This window comes from Rhinolophus ferrumequinum, chromosome 12 (genome assembly GCF_004115265.2).
Source record: "Rhinolophus ferrumequinum isolate MPI-CBG mRhiFer1 chromosome 12, mRhiFer1_v1.p, whole genome shotgun sequence".
NCBI lineage: Eukaryota > Metazoa > Chordata > Mammalia > Chiroptera > Rhinolophidae > Rhinolophus > Rhinolophus ferrumequinum.
The window spans coordinates 55,432,366-55,446,136 of record NC_046295.1 but is presented as its reverse complement, the minus strand read 5'-3'; positions in this window follow the sequence as shown (position 1 = coordinate 55,446,136).

Here is a 13,771-nt window from a genome sequence, read left to right as displayed (position 1 = left end):
GTGAATGGTCTCCAATTCTGTGTACTAAATATTAAGGATGTATTTTCTGTGCTGTGCTGGGCAGAAAACAGCTACCTATTACATAAAATCATTTAAAGAAGCACACAAGCTTTTGTAATCTGTTCTTCAGCAGTAAGGTCTTCTGCAACACACATGTAGTTTCCTTATAAAATAAGTTTCTGTTTTTATTTAATTTGAAATTGTATTTGAAAATGAAAAAATCCAAATTTTTTACTTACAGGACTATGTTAAACAGATCTGTGTAATCAATATAAAGAATTGAATTGTATTGTATTTGTTAGGAAATGTATTTTTTATCCATCCTAATCCAAAAATTGACATGAGGTGATGTAACCTAAAACACATGTGTAAGCATCATTTGAAACAATAAGGGACAACCTTTTAGATAGATATTTGAAGTCAACTGATACGTTCTCCTGAGGTTTTTTTTTTGTAAGATTAAAGCATATAGCTTCTTCAACCATTCCACATACGTTGTAATGTCACTACCTGTTATGAACTGAATGTTTGTGTCCCCCTAAATTCATATGTTGAAATCCTAACCTCCAATGTGATGGTATTTGGAGGTCGGTGGGGCCATTGGGGTGATTAGGACATGAGAGTGAAGTCCTCATGAATGGAATTAGTGCCCTTATAAAGGGACCCCAGAGAGCTCTTTTGCCCCTTCCACCATGTGAAGACACAGCACAAGATGACTGTTTATGAAGCAGGCGGCCAGAAGTCACCAGATACTGAAATGGCCAGTGTCTTGATATTGGACTTCGTAGCCTGCAGAACTCTGAGAAATAATTATTTGTTGTTTAAGCGACCCTGTCCATAGTTATTTTTGTTATAGCAGCCCAAACAGAGCAATATAGCACCCCTCCATTCTTTGTACCTAAACAATCTCAGGCTTAAAAATCACCCACTTATAGTGTAAAACCAAAACCTGGCCACAGACCACAATAGAAAACTGGTAGATCACCTTCCTTGTTCCAGATACTAAACTGAAGTGCCATCTATGGACATTGCCTTTTTGGTATCCCCAAAGAGCTGTATAAACGGTTTGTTTTACTTTATTGTGGCTTACTAGTAACTGAATTGGAAAGTTAATGTGTCAAGATAACATGTTAAAGTATTTTAATGTGCTTTTCTTTTTCCCATGTTTTCCTACATCACGTTTATCCTTTTCAGCCAGAGGGTCGTTGCCTTGAGGACAATAAGGATTGTTAAAGCTGAAATGCAAAAGGAAAGATGTCGGTTCAATCCTTAACTTCCAAAGGAAGATCTTAAAACTGTGAAAATCAAGAATTTCATTTTCAAAAGCAACATTGTGGGGGCAAAAGAAAAGATTTATGGGATCCAAACAGCCAAATCTTAAAGGGCTCAGTTTATAGTGTTTACCATAAACCATTGAGCAGGTAGAATGCGGGACATGAATTAAAATAGGGAATAATACTTCTTAGGATATAGGAGAGTGCAGGTAGAGGGGAGAAGAGAATAAGAGAGTTGAAACTCAGTCATGGTCCTTCTTATCCCCACACACAACTCCTCCCCTCTCTTTCCCCTTCCTTGGCCTGATGTCTGTAGTAAGGGGTACTCAACAGAGCATCACGGTGTCAGAGGGGAGTGCCTGGTTTGTGCTTTCTGCAGATCCTCACTAGCCCTTGTGGGGTTCTCATCCTGTTGCTTGTTGGATGTCAAAGTCTGTCTCCAATGCATGTATTATTGATGGCCATTGTCTGTGCCATGTCTCCAGTTGTAAGATCAGCCATCTCAGAGAACTGTCCAACCTGATTCTAGCCCTCTTACAGTCTACTGGCCTTTGGCAGCCCTGAGTCCCTCACTGGAGAACAGGGGGACATTTGGATTTCCTCTGAAATACATGCAGGCAGAGAGAGCTGGAAGAGATGGTGCAGTGCTTCCCTCAAGTAGTCTGCCTACACAGACCATGCCTTCACATCTACTCTGTCACAAGGCTCAAAACCCCTACACAGCCATTTTCTCCCAGACTTCCTGATCACGGGAGCACCCTCCCCGCCCCGCACCCCCTGCCATTCTGGGGTTAAAAACCTATCTGCGCTGTCACCTGTTTTTTAATTAAACAATATCAAGTAATGTAAGTATATATACATTTTAAAACTGCACAAAGCATAACGGTACAGTTGGATGGATTCTCACATCCAGGTAGAAGAAGAAATAGACCATTACTAGCACCCCAGAAACCCTTCCTGTGCTCCACCCAATTATTAATACACCTTTCTCAAATGTAATTACTATTCTGTCTGCTATCACCATAGATTAGCTTTGCTTGTTTTTGAACTTTATATATTGTTCATTCTTTTGTATCTGGCTCCTTTCCCTCAATATTGTGTGTGTCACCTATACCTATGCTTTGTTTGTTTTCATTGTTGAAGAGTATTCTATTGAATAAGTATGTTACAATTTACTTTTCCATTCAACTGATGATAGATATTTGAGTGATTTATGGTTTGAGGCTATTACACACAATGCTATGAACATTCCTTATGTTGCCCACATGTACACATTTATATTGGGTTTATATCAAAGAGTGAAATCGCTACTGGGTCATAAGCTATGTTATATTCAGCTTTAGTAATTGCTGACAGTTTTCCGAAATAGTTGTGTTAGTTTGAACCTTAGGAAACTGAAGTTTTTGCAGGTCAAGATAGTTGAGTATCAATAATTTCAATGGTTTAAGGCGCAACTTACACTTCCATAAGCAAGGCATGACAGTTTGTTGTTCCACATCCTCACCAAGACGTGATATTACCACTACTTTAGATGTAGCCATTCTAGTGGGTGTGTAGTGTTATGTCTTCGTAGTTTTAATTCCCATTCTCATAATGACTAGACTAATGATCCTGAGCCCTTTTTTATACCCTTACCGACCATTTGGATGTCCTCTTTTCTGAACTTCTGTTCAGGGTTTCTTACATTTTTAAAACATTGAATTATCCATCTGTTTCTGATTGATTATACATGTCCCTTTTATATTCTGAACACAAGTTCATTGTCAAATACATGTTTTGTAAATATCTTCTCATACTGGTGGCTTGCTTTTCGCTCTTTTAATAGCATATTTGATGAACAGAAGTTTTTCATTTTTATATAGTCCAATTTTTGAATGTTTTCCCTTTTGTTTAGTGCTACTTCCACCCTGATGTTTAAGAACTCTTTGTCTACTCCAAAATTATAACATATTCACCTATGTTATCCTCAGGAAGCTTTATAATTTTAATGGGTACATGTATAGCTAATATCCACTTGGAGTTGATTTTTGCATAAAGTGTAAAATAAGTGACAAGATTTGTATTTTTCCATGTGGATATGCTGCTAACCCAGAACATTTATTGACAAGATAGGTTTTTACTTACTGTACGGCAATGTCCCCTTTGTCATAAATTAAGTGACTTGTACAAGCATTGGGCTCCAGCTAGACTTTCTATTCTATACCACTGGTTTTTTGTCTGCCTCTCACCAATTCTACACTATTGTAATTACTGTAGCTTTGTCTGGCAGTGTAAGCTTTCCAATTTTATTCTTCAAGCTTGCCTTTGGTATTCTTGGACCTCTGTGTCTCCATATAAATTTTGGAAGCAACTTGTTAATTTTCATACAAACACACACACACGCATGCAAACCAGCTGACATTTTGATTAGGCTTATAATAATCTATAAACTAATTTGGGGAGAGGTGATAATACTGAGTCTTCTAATCCAAAAATGCAGAATAGGTTTCCGCTTGCTTAGTTCCTCTCATGAAGAAGCAAATGCTTTGAGAGAAAAGGTGCTGCCGAATGGCGGGCTCATCTCAATGAGTTTTCTTCTTTCAAGGATCTTGACCCTTCATGTCCTTGCTTGTTGGTAGCACTTTGACACCTTCAAGTAGATATTCCCCCCTAGTTTTTCCGGTCAAGGAGATTGATCTGATACAAGCTAGTCCACCAAAATGGAAGTGAATATCAGATGGAAAGTAGAGATAGGGTAAAGCAAGAGTCTGGTATCCAATAAAGCAAAGTTCAAATCCAGGTTTTGCTTTATTTATGATTTGCTCTATTTGTGATCTTGACAAGCTTCGATTTCCTTTAAAAACATCAGATTCAAGACATAGAGGTGGGAGGTGATGGAGTGTATTTGTAAATAGTTATTTTTTTGCAAGAGGGATACATGGAAGAGAAGACTGAAAATGTAGAGAGGGGTCCATATAATATCGACAGTTACCGGTAAGTGATGGAGCTCGAATTTCAACCCAGGCAGCCTGATTCAAAGCATCTGCTCCTAATCAGAGACTTCAGCTGTGGATCACAGAGTCTAAACCTTATTCTGCATTTGCTGGAGAGCTTTCTGATTTCTTTAAGGCTGAAATGATATATGATTTAGGAAGACCACTCTGGTCATGCTTAAAGGACAAATAAATCTCTCAACATAATTTTTTTATTTAATTTCTTTGTTATTGTCCTGTATTGTTTAAACAAAGTAAAACCAACCAACAAAAAAGCTCCTGCAATATATTGAGTCATATATCTAAAGAGACCACCATCCAACTTATTGCAAATGTTATTCATTTTCTTGGTTTTATATTAAGTGTAATTATTGATATATAATTCCACTTATATATTTATAATTCTTACCAAACAAAACTACTTCTTCAGAAATGAATATGTATGGTGTATTATGTCTTCTGTATATATTTGTCTTCCTTTCTGACCTATTTCCACATGTTTGAGATTGCTATTCTTATTAGCTATATTGTTTTCTTGTTTAGTATTATTACTTTTTAATTGCTAAAGAAAATCTCTCAGTAGCATAATCTTATCAATGTTTCTGTGCATGTCTTCTGCTGGCATGGGGGATTTTAGATGCCATAGATATTTTTAATAAATTATTTTAATTTCTCCAGTTGTGAAAATAGTGTGCTTTTTTTTTGGCTTATTTTTATGTGAAATAATCTTTTTTTGTGTGATTAATTCTTAATCTATTATTAGCTTCTTTTTTTTCCTTGTTGTCATCTTATCCCACTTGTTCTTTTCATTAAAACCTCATCGGTGTCTGCCTTTTGGCAGAGACATTTTCGCTTTGCATATTCTAAGTAGATGATATTATCTAGTATTATTTCTTACATTCTTAAATACTGCATAAATTTATCACCTCTAAGCAACAGGGCCAATATCATTGTCTTATTTTTTAGACTTCTATTGTCTTAGTTTCTGAGTCAGTTCAGGCTGCTATAACAAAGTATCATAGACTGGGTGGCTTAAGCAACAAACATTATTGCTCACCGTGTTGGAAGCTGGGAAGTCCGAGATCAAGGGGCCAGCAGATCTGGTGCCTGGTGAGAGGCAGCTTCCTGGTTCGCAGATGGCATCCTTCTTGTATTCTCACACAGTGGAGTGCAGAGAGAGGAAGCAAGCTCTGTCTCATCTCTTCTTATAAGGGCACTAATCCCATTCATGAGGGAGGACCCTCTCAAATTACCTCCCAATACCATCACATTGGGAGGTTAGGATAGCAACACATGAAAGGGCTGGGGGTTAGCACAAACAAACACTCAGTCCTCAACACTTAGGCTTGATGTTGAAACCTTCCCTTGATTTACAAGGATGATTTCACTGCATGCTATTTAATTTGCTAGCTTCTCGGGATGTTTACCAGGCCTGTAAATTTAATGGATTAGTTGTGTCTTGGGTCTATTATTAAAGTGATTTTTTTAATCAGTTGATTATGAGGATTCTCAACATGATTTCATGCATCCTACAATGATAACAATAATAATAATAACCGTAATAGCAATAATAATAAATTTGAGTGTTTATTATGTTCCTGGCCCTGTGCTAAATGTTCTGCATACATCATCTCATTTAACCCTCCCAAAACAAGGATCACTAACCCATTTATCATATGACAACACTAATTCAGACACTAAGTGCCAGGGTGTGATTTAAACCCAGGTCTTTCTGACTCCAAAGTCTGTGTGTGCTCTGCTATATTTAACATTAGCACCATGTGACGCAGTTGCTTTTCAATAACACTGACAGTTTGGTTGAGCTCAGGCTCTCTGGTCTTTGACTTCATTCCTGATATTCTGTTTACTTGCTTTTGCCATATAAAACCTTCTAACATTTCTTTGGAGTATATAAAATAAATAACCTAGTGGGAATTTTATGGCAAGAATTGAAGTAAACATTCTGAGTTTCAGGTCACACCATCAGTTAAACTCTATTTTCGAATCCACACAAATGTATTGACTTCCTCAGTTTTAAAATCATTTAAAAGTTTTTCAGTATACATACTTGGCTATCCTTTAGATGTGTCCCAGTGCTGTTTAGCATGTAAGTACCCAGAGATTTAGTTAACCAGAGACAGAGAGTTACTTGTCACTGTTTTATGCAAGCTTGTGAGAACGTGAAGCAAAGAAGAACATGACAAGATCCTCCAGTGGCACCTGCGCCCCAATCCCCAGACTTAGACCCCCAGGGAGCATTCACACAAGCCCAGATAAAAGAGCAGTTGCTAAAGGACTGCATGGAAATGGCCACCCTGCCTGCCTGGGCTGCAGTCTCCCAGGCAGACGTCACCACATGTCTGCGTCCACATCTTAGCTGCCTCTTTGGTCCCATGCAGGCTGCAGCGGGCCAGAGCCTGGGCTCTTGAACAGAAAAGCTTATTTATTCTAGCCCTTCTTCGTCAGCACTGAGGCATCTCCTGGCTGAGCATTGGGCTCTTACCATCGTTAGAGTCTATCCTTTTGGTCTAAATCAATCATCCCTCTCTCTTAACATGATCATGAATTTCTGTAATCCAATATTTCCACCACGACTCCCCTGTTAGCTTTATCTTCAAAACTGCACAACACAGGTTTGACATCTCCGCGTAGATTTTACTTCTACTATTTAATAGTAGGTTCAAAGATGGAGTTAAGAAGCGTGAAAAAATCCTCTTTCAGGGTTAGCCTGAGTAATTAACAGGCTATGGATTCATGTATGGGGGGGGTGGAAAAAACACCGCAGCAAGAGTGTGTTGTTTTCCTGTGCCAAAGGCTCGCAGGTGTATCTCTTTTGGGACCTCTACGGTGGGTCTTCTGTACATGACACTATCCATTAGCACCACAATGTTGCCCATGTGTTAATACCTTGCTTATTCTCCTGGCACTAAGCAGAGCTAGAAGCAGGCTTTGTCTTTTTTCCCTTCGTTTTTGCAAATCGCAGATTCAGTACCCTGTTTCCCCGAAAATAAGACCTAGCCGGACCATCAGCTCTACTGTGACTTTTGGAGCAAAAATTAATATAAGACCTGGTATTGTATTATATTATATTATATTATATTATATTATATTATATTATATTATATTATATTATTATTATATTATATTATATTATATTATATTATATTATATTATATTATATTATATTATGAAGACTCGGTCTTATATTATAGTAAAATAAGACCAGGTCTTATATTAATTTTTGCTCCAAAAGACGCAGTAGAGCTGATGGTCCAGGGAGGTCTTATTTTTGGGGAAACAGGGTAGTGTTTTATCCTCCACAATACATTCTTCTAAGTGTCTGTCATTCCCTTGTTTTCAGCTTTGTTTCAGAGCTTCTGCTTCCATCTGTGTTCCAAAGCCTTTTATAATGTGTCTTCATCAGAGAGACCCCAGGGCAGCTATATTGATTTCTTTAGAAACTATGAGTTCAGGCAAAAAGGAACCCTATCCACCATTGACCTTTGTTTCTTTGAGGCTCTCTCTCTCTCTCTCTCTCTCTCTCTCTCTCTCTCTCTCTCTCTCTCTCTCTCTCCATCCCCCACCCCCGGCTTGGACCACTATTACCAACATCACTCCTGTACACCTGGCTTTCCAGCTGAAGGGTAAAGCCATTTCTCTTTCCCCTTAATTTAAGGGGATTTTAATTTGAGACAGATATTAGCCTTCTCTCAACTCCTTTAATTACCAAGCTCCTTCTTGCCTCAGGGCCTTTGCATGTGCTGCCCCTCTGTCTGGAACTGCAGTCTGACTCTTCATCTGGCTTCTCTCTTCTTTCATCCTTCCTTCAGGTTCTCCCCTTTTATATCACTTCCTCAGAAGGGATTTTCTAGCTCAAACTCACCTCCTCCAGTCTAAATCACATCTTTTATGTTATCGTGTGAATGATATCATCCTGTTCTTTTCCTTCATACTATCGATCACATTTCCAATTATTTGCACATATGTGTTTGTTTACTTCATACCCTGCTCTCCCACTTCACCTCTAAGCCCCATGCAGGCAGCGGCAGTTTGTCATTGTAATCACACACCCAGCCCAAGGTATGAAAAAGCCCTCAATCAATATTTAACTGGATGAGTGAATGAACGACCAAATGCTGGATGTTTTAAGAACATTTTCCAAGGACACAGAATAAAACCACAAATTTGAAAATGCAGTACCTGAAGAGTTTAGAGAACTTTCTATTTTAAGTTTAAGATGCCCGGGTTGTCACATGGAAGAAACTCATGCTAGGGTGACCGACCATCCCAATTTGCTCAGAGCGGTCTTGGCTTTAGCACTGAAAGTCTCGCATTCTAGGAAACCCATTGGTCCCTGCCAAACCGGGATAATTGGTCATCCTAACTAGCACAGGCTTGACTTAATCCCACCTGGGAAAGAGAATAACAAATTTTTCAGACCTCTGAATGTTTTCTTTCAGCACCAAGATTGATTAAGTTTTGTGGACTTTCTAGCTGTGCAAAAATCTTCTCATCCCCTGAAATGCAAAGGTGTATTTTGGCTGGAAACCCAACCTGGACTGCACTCTTATTTTGCTTCGTGTATTAAACTCAGGGTCCATAAATTTTGCTTTTTCCTGGAGTAGCTGTTGCTAAATATGGTACTATTTTTATTATATTGAGCTGTACAGGATAACATTTTTCTTCTTCCATATGTTGTTAATATCTTTTCTTTTGCACTTGGACTTCAAGAATTTTTGGCCACTACTTATCGGGGTGCACCTTTATTTGGGTTTCTTTTTGCAGGTGTTCTTGAGCTGTTTCTACGATAGTTCTCTGGGAACTGTATTGTTGTGAGATTTTTTCTTTTTCTTTCTCTTTTCCTCCAATTTTCTTTTTCACTTCCTTCAAATTCACATATACTTTGGGGAACATTCTACCTCTGCCAATCCTCCAGGCCCGCTCTTCTTTTAAAGCCCAATTTATGGAATTTCTTGGCTCTTGCTATCTTTACCCTCTCATCTGTGAGCCTATTTTCTATTTCTTCCCATTGACTGGCAATGATTTCCAGTTTGCTGGTCATTGTTTCTCACGTCCTTTTCATAATTCCTTGAAGCTTGTGATTATAAAACAGGGTTGATTCAAAATCTTCCTGTTTCTAAATTTCTGAGAAATGCTTTGTGAACCATTTCTTTTCTCTTTCCTTCCTGCCTGCTTCCATTTTATTCCATCTTATAATAGTAATTACTAATAATGCCATTCAAAGGTATCTTCTTTCATTTAGATACCTTTTTTCTCTTTCTTGAATTAATTTATTAACGAGGGGTTTGCCTGCCTTGTAACTCAGCAGCCCTCATGACTCCTCCTATATTTTGAGTTTTAACAGAGCTCTATTTTTTATAGGAGGAAAAAACCCCGCAAATTTGAATGCAAATGCTTGTAATTCATTCTAACCATATCTTTTCTTTTTGCTGTTGACAGTTGGTTACTGAGACGGAGTTTATGGCAACATCATCCAGCAGGTGCTATGTCCTCTGGAGTTTAGACATTGGGGTTCAGAAGCACCCTCATTCTTGTGAATACAGACCAATAATGTAATATGATATAGAGTCTATCCAGGACTTGGGAGAAGGAAAATTCTATGGGTAGTTATCTGAAAATCAGTGAATAAGAGCTGTGTGTAATAAGGTGCAAAAAAGAAGCACTTGGCTACTAGAAGGACTGTTTCCAGTTCATGAAAAATCAAATCAATATGAAAATCTTAACAACCAAAATAAACTCCACACACAATAGACTCAGAGGTTTGGTGAGATCTCATGATTCCTCCTTAAAACATGCCAAGTGCTATTTTCATTGACTTCAGGAAACAGAAACATACTCAGGAAACCTTCAATACTGGAAGGATGTAATGGCAGCTCTCAACCTATACTCACTAGTGTCTCTCTCTCTTTTCTCTCTCTTCTCTCGCTGTCCCTCTTCCCTAGAGTTTCTGTTTTCTCTTGGTCTCCTGTTCAATTGCGCTAAGTAGATACAATCTTATAGGGCCAGATGATTGCCATCCAGTAGGAATTTCTCTGTTAGAGAGACTTTAGCTCCAGCTGGTCCAATCAAAACAGGAGAATTTGTTCAGCTCAGAGCATAAAGCTTTACAAGGCCATAAAAAATTGTTAAGAGCCTACTTTTCTCAGACGGGAACTGCATAACTGGCACCTTAGAGGATATGTAAGGAAATAAATAAGAGTATAAACAGCAAATAAAACAAACTAGACATTCTGACCGAGTTAGAAAAGAGGTACAAGAGACTTTATGAATTTTTCCTGTGACATTTATTGCTGTCTTTGCCTCCCTGCCTTTTGCTTTGATGCATGAAGTTGAATGAAAAAGTCAATATTTGACCATTTTTCCCTTACAAAAAAGGCTATTTCATTAGCTTTGATTTAATATCAAAGAGAGGACCATAAGTAATAAATTTGTGTTGTTTTAAGCCACTCAGTTTGCGATCATTTGTACAGTGACCATAGAAAACACATATGTAGCTCAATAAATATTTAATGAACCATTGCTTGAAATATCATTGCTTCCTCTGCCATCATTTTGTATCCAAATCCTACTTATCCTTTAAGGTCCAGTCCAAATGTCAATCCATGACAAACTTCCCTTGAGTCTCCCAGCTAAAAGGAACCATGCTCTCCTCCCAAGTCTCTGCATATGAATTTATCATGACTCTAATCACCGTCCACAGTGTATTATAGGTATTCTCCTACATGGCTGATCTCACCTTCTAACCATGAACCTCAGTTTTGGACCCACCTCCCCTTTTCCCCAACTTCTAGCATAACGTCTAGCACAGAGTAGACAGCATAATAATTCATAGGTGACCTTACTTGGAAAAAGGGAATTGAGGTTTCAGATGCAATTAAGGTTGCTAATCAGTTGGCATTGAGATAAGGAGATTATCCCAGTGGACCCAATCTAATCACATGAGTCCTTCAAAGTGGAAGAAGAGGCAGAAGAGAGGGTCAGGGTGATATAATATGAGAAGGACTCAACCTACCACTGCTGGCTTTGAAAATGGAGAAAGGGGACATGAGCCAAGAAATACAAATGGACTCTAGAAACTGGAAAAGTCAAGGACACAGATTCTCCCCCTTGAGAGTCCAGAAAGAGTACAGACCTGCTAACACCTTAATCCTAGCCCAGTGAGACCGATGTCTGAGTTCTAACCTAAAGAACCATAAGTAATAAATTTGTGTTGTTTTAACCACTCATTTTGTGATCATTTGTACAGTGACCATAGAAAACACATATGTAGTTCAATAAATATTTAATGAACCATTGTAATGATTTTAATCATGCTTTTTTTTCTAAACCAGAATTAAATCAACTCAAACTTCTCATATTTAGCAGATTTTGCTTTATATATGGAGATGAGTAGGAATATAAATCTTTCTTTTCATTAGAAAGAAAGAAAATGTAATTCTTAACTTTCTATTAAATTTATATACAGATGTTTTATCATCTAGTGTATTTGCTTTTTAATTTTAGCTATGAAGGGTTGGATTTGTTTCTATAATTTTTTTAGGAAAACCAAAACCAAGCCAAAACATCAACAACAAAATGAAACAAATTATATGTTATCTAAACTCTATAAAGTAGACTACACAATTCAGAATAAATTGAAAAGTTTGAAGTGGTGTGTTGTATGAATAACTTGTTATGGTAGCTCTAAATTTTAATCTGATAATTTATTATATAATTTATAATATTGATAGCAATTTATTATTTGTGGCAAATGTTCTGTAGCTCATTTAATTTTCTTTTTTCTCCCAAGAAAGCTACAATTTGAAAATAAGCAAAAACTTTAAAATTAAATCAATTCAAGAAAAACCAACCTCTACTTCTTTCTTATCATTTTTTTTGTGATTATAAAAATAGTGTATGTTTACCTTACAGAAATTTAAAATGGCAGAAAAGATTTTAAAAATAAGTAAATTTCAACTTTGATCTCTCATCATTCAGAAATAACTCCTGCAACACTGAGGTGTATTATTCTCTTTCAGTCTTTTTGCTAAGTATGTGTGTGATTGTATAAAATTTTAATAAATTTTTGATTATACTATTTTGTATCATATTATTTTATCACCCAGTATTTTTTGGTGAGCATTTTCCTACTTCATTGAATACTTTTGAACCAAACATATAATTGAATAACATAATCTACATGGGCTAATTACGTTCTACCTTGCAAGCCGTTCGAACTCCTGAGGGAAGCTTTCTCATTTCTTAGTGGAAAGATGAGTCCAATTTTTCTGCTTCTGGTTCTGAGATCAAGTTTGTGGAGCCCCCTGGGGGCAGCTGACAACAGAAAGAGACACCTTTTGTGGAGATCCAAAACTATTCTTCCTGGTCACTCCATGTCACACAGACTGGTCCACCTCCTAAAAGTCCATGCACATTGTGTTCCAACGTGCTACTTATTTTTAGGAGATGTTTTCCTCTTATTTCTGCAGCTGTTTTTAATCACAAGCTTTGAGAATTACGTCCCAAAGAAATCCTAACAGAGACAAAGGTGTAAAAAGGAAGGGATGAGGCACTTGTCAGAGCCATTTTGGACAACTTACTAACAGAAAGGTAACTTCTCCACATAGAACTTCACATTTACTACTGTGCTGTGACAAAAAAAAAGCAGAGAAACGTAAGGCCAGATAAACTTGGCTTGAATCCCTACACTGCCTCTTAATTGCCAGCTGGGTGACCCAGGGGAAGTCCCTTAAGTGAACTTCAGTCTTCCTCTCGGTATAGTAATAAATACAGCACTAAACTATAATGGTTCAATGACTACACAAAACTGCTTTGCAAACTATAATGACCATTTCTGTACCATGAGCAGAGAGGGAGAAGGAGCTTCTAGAGCATTTTTCTTGTGCCCCTATTTTTTATTCTTTATACTTTCACAAGTTTTCAACAACAAAATGAATATATATGTGTATACACACACACACACACACACACACACACACACACACACACACATTCCACAAAGGAGAGTAGATAATTCAGAAGGACTCAAAATTTTGAGTGAGGTTATGGTATGAGCTGTAACAAATCCCCAGATTTCAGTGGCCTGGCACAATAAAAGTTTTGTTGCTCATGTGAACATCCAGCCCGAGCGTTTCTGGTTGGTGGGCAATCTCCCAAGGGACCTGGGTTCTTTCCATATTGTGGCTCCATGCTCATCCTCTAGGGCTCCAGGATCATCTGCATTTGGCCAGCTGGTGAGGAAAATGAAAGGGGGAGAGAAGGCACCCACCTACTCCTTAACCTCCACAGCCAAAGGTGACACTCACCAGTTCCACCCACATTCCATTGGCAAGAATCTGTTTCATAGCGCACTTCGCTGGGAAAGAAGCTGGGAAACGCAGTCCAGGTCTGGCGAGCAGCTAGACAGCCCGCCACATATATATTAGTATAATTAATAGAAGGAAACAAGTGCCAAGAATCAATGCTAAGATTGAGCATTACCTATAGTTCTGGGCTAAACGTGAA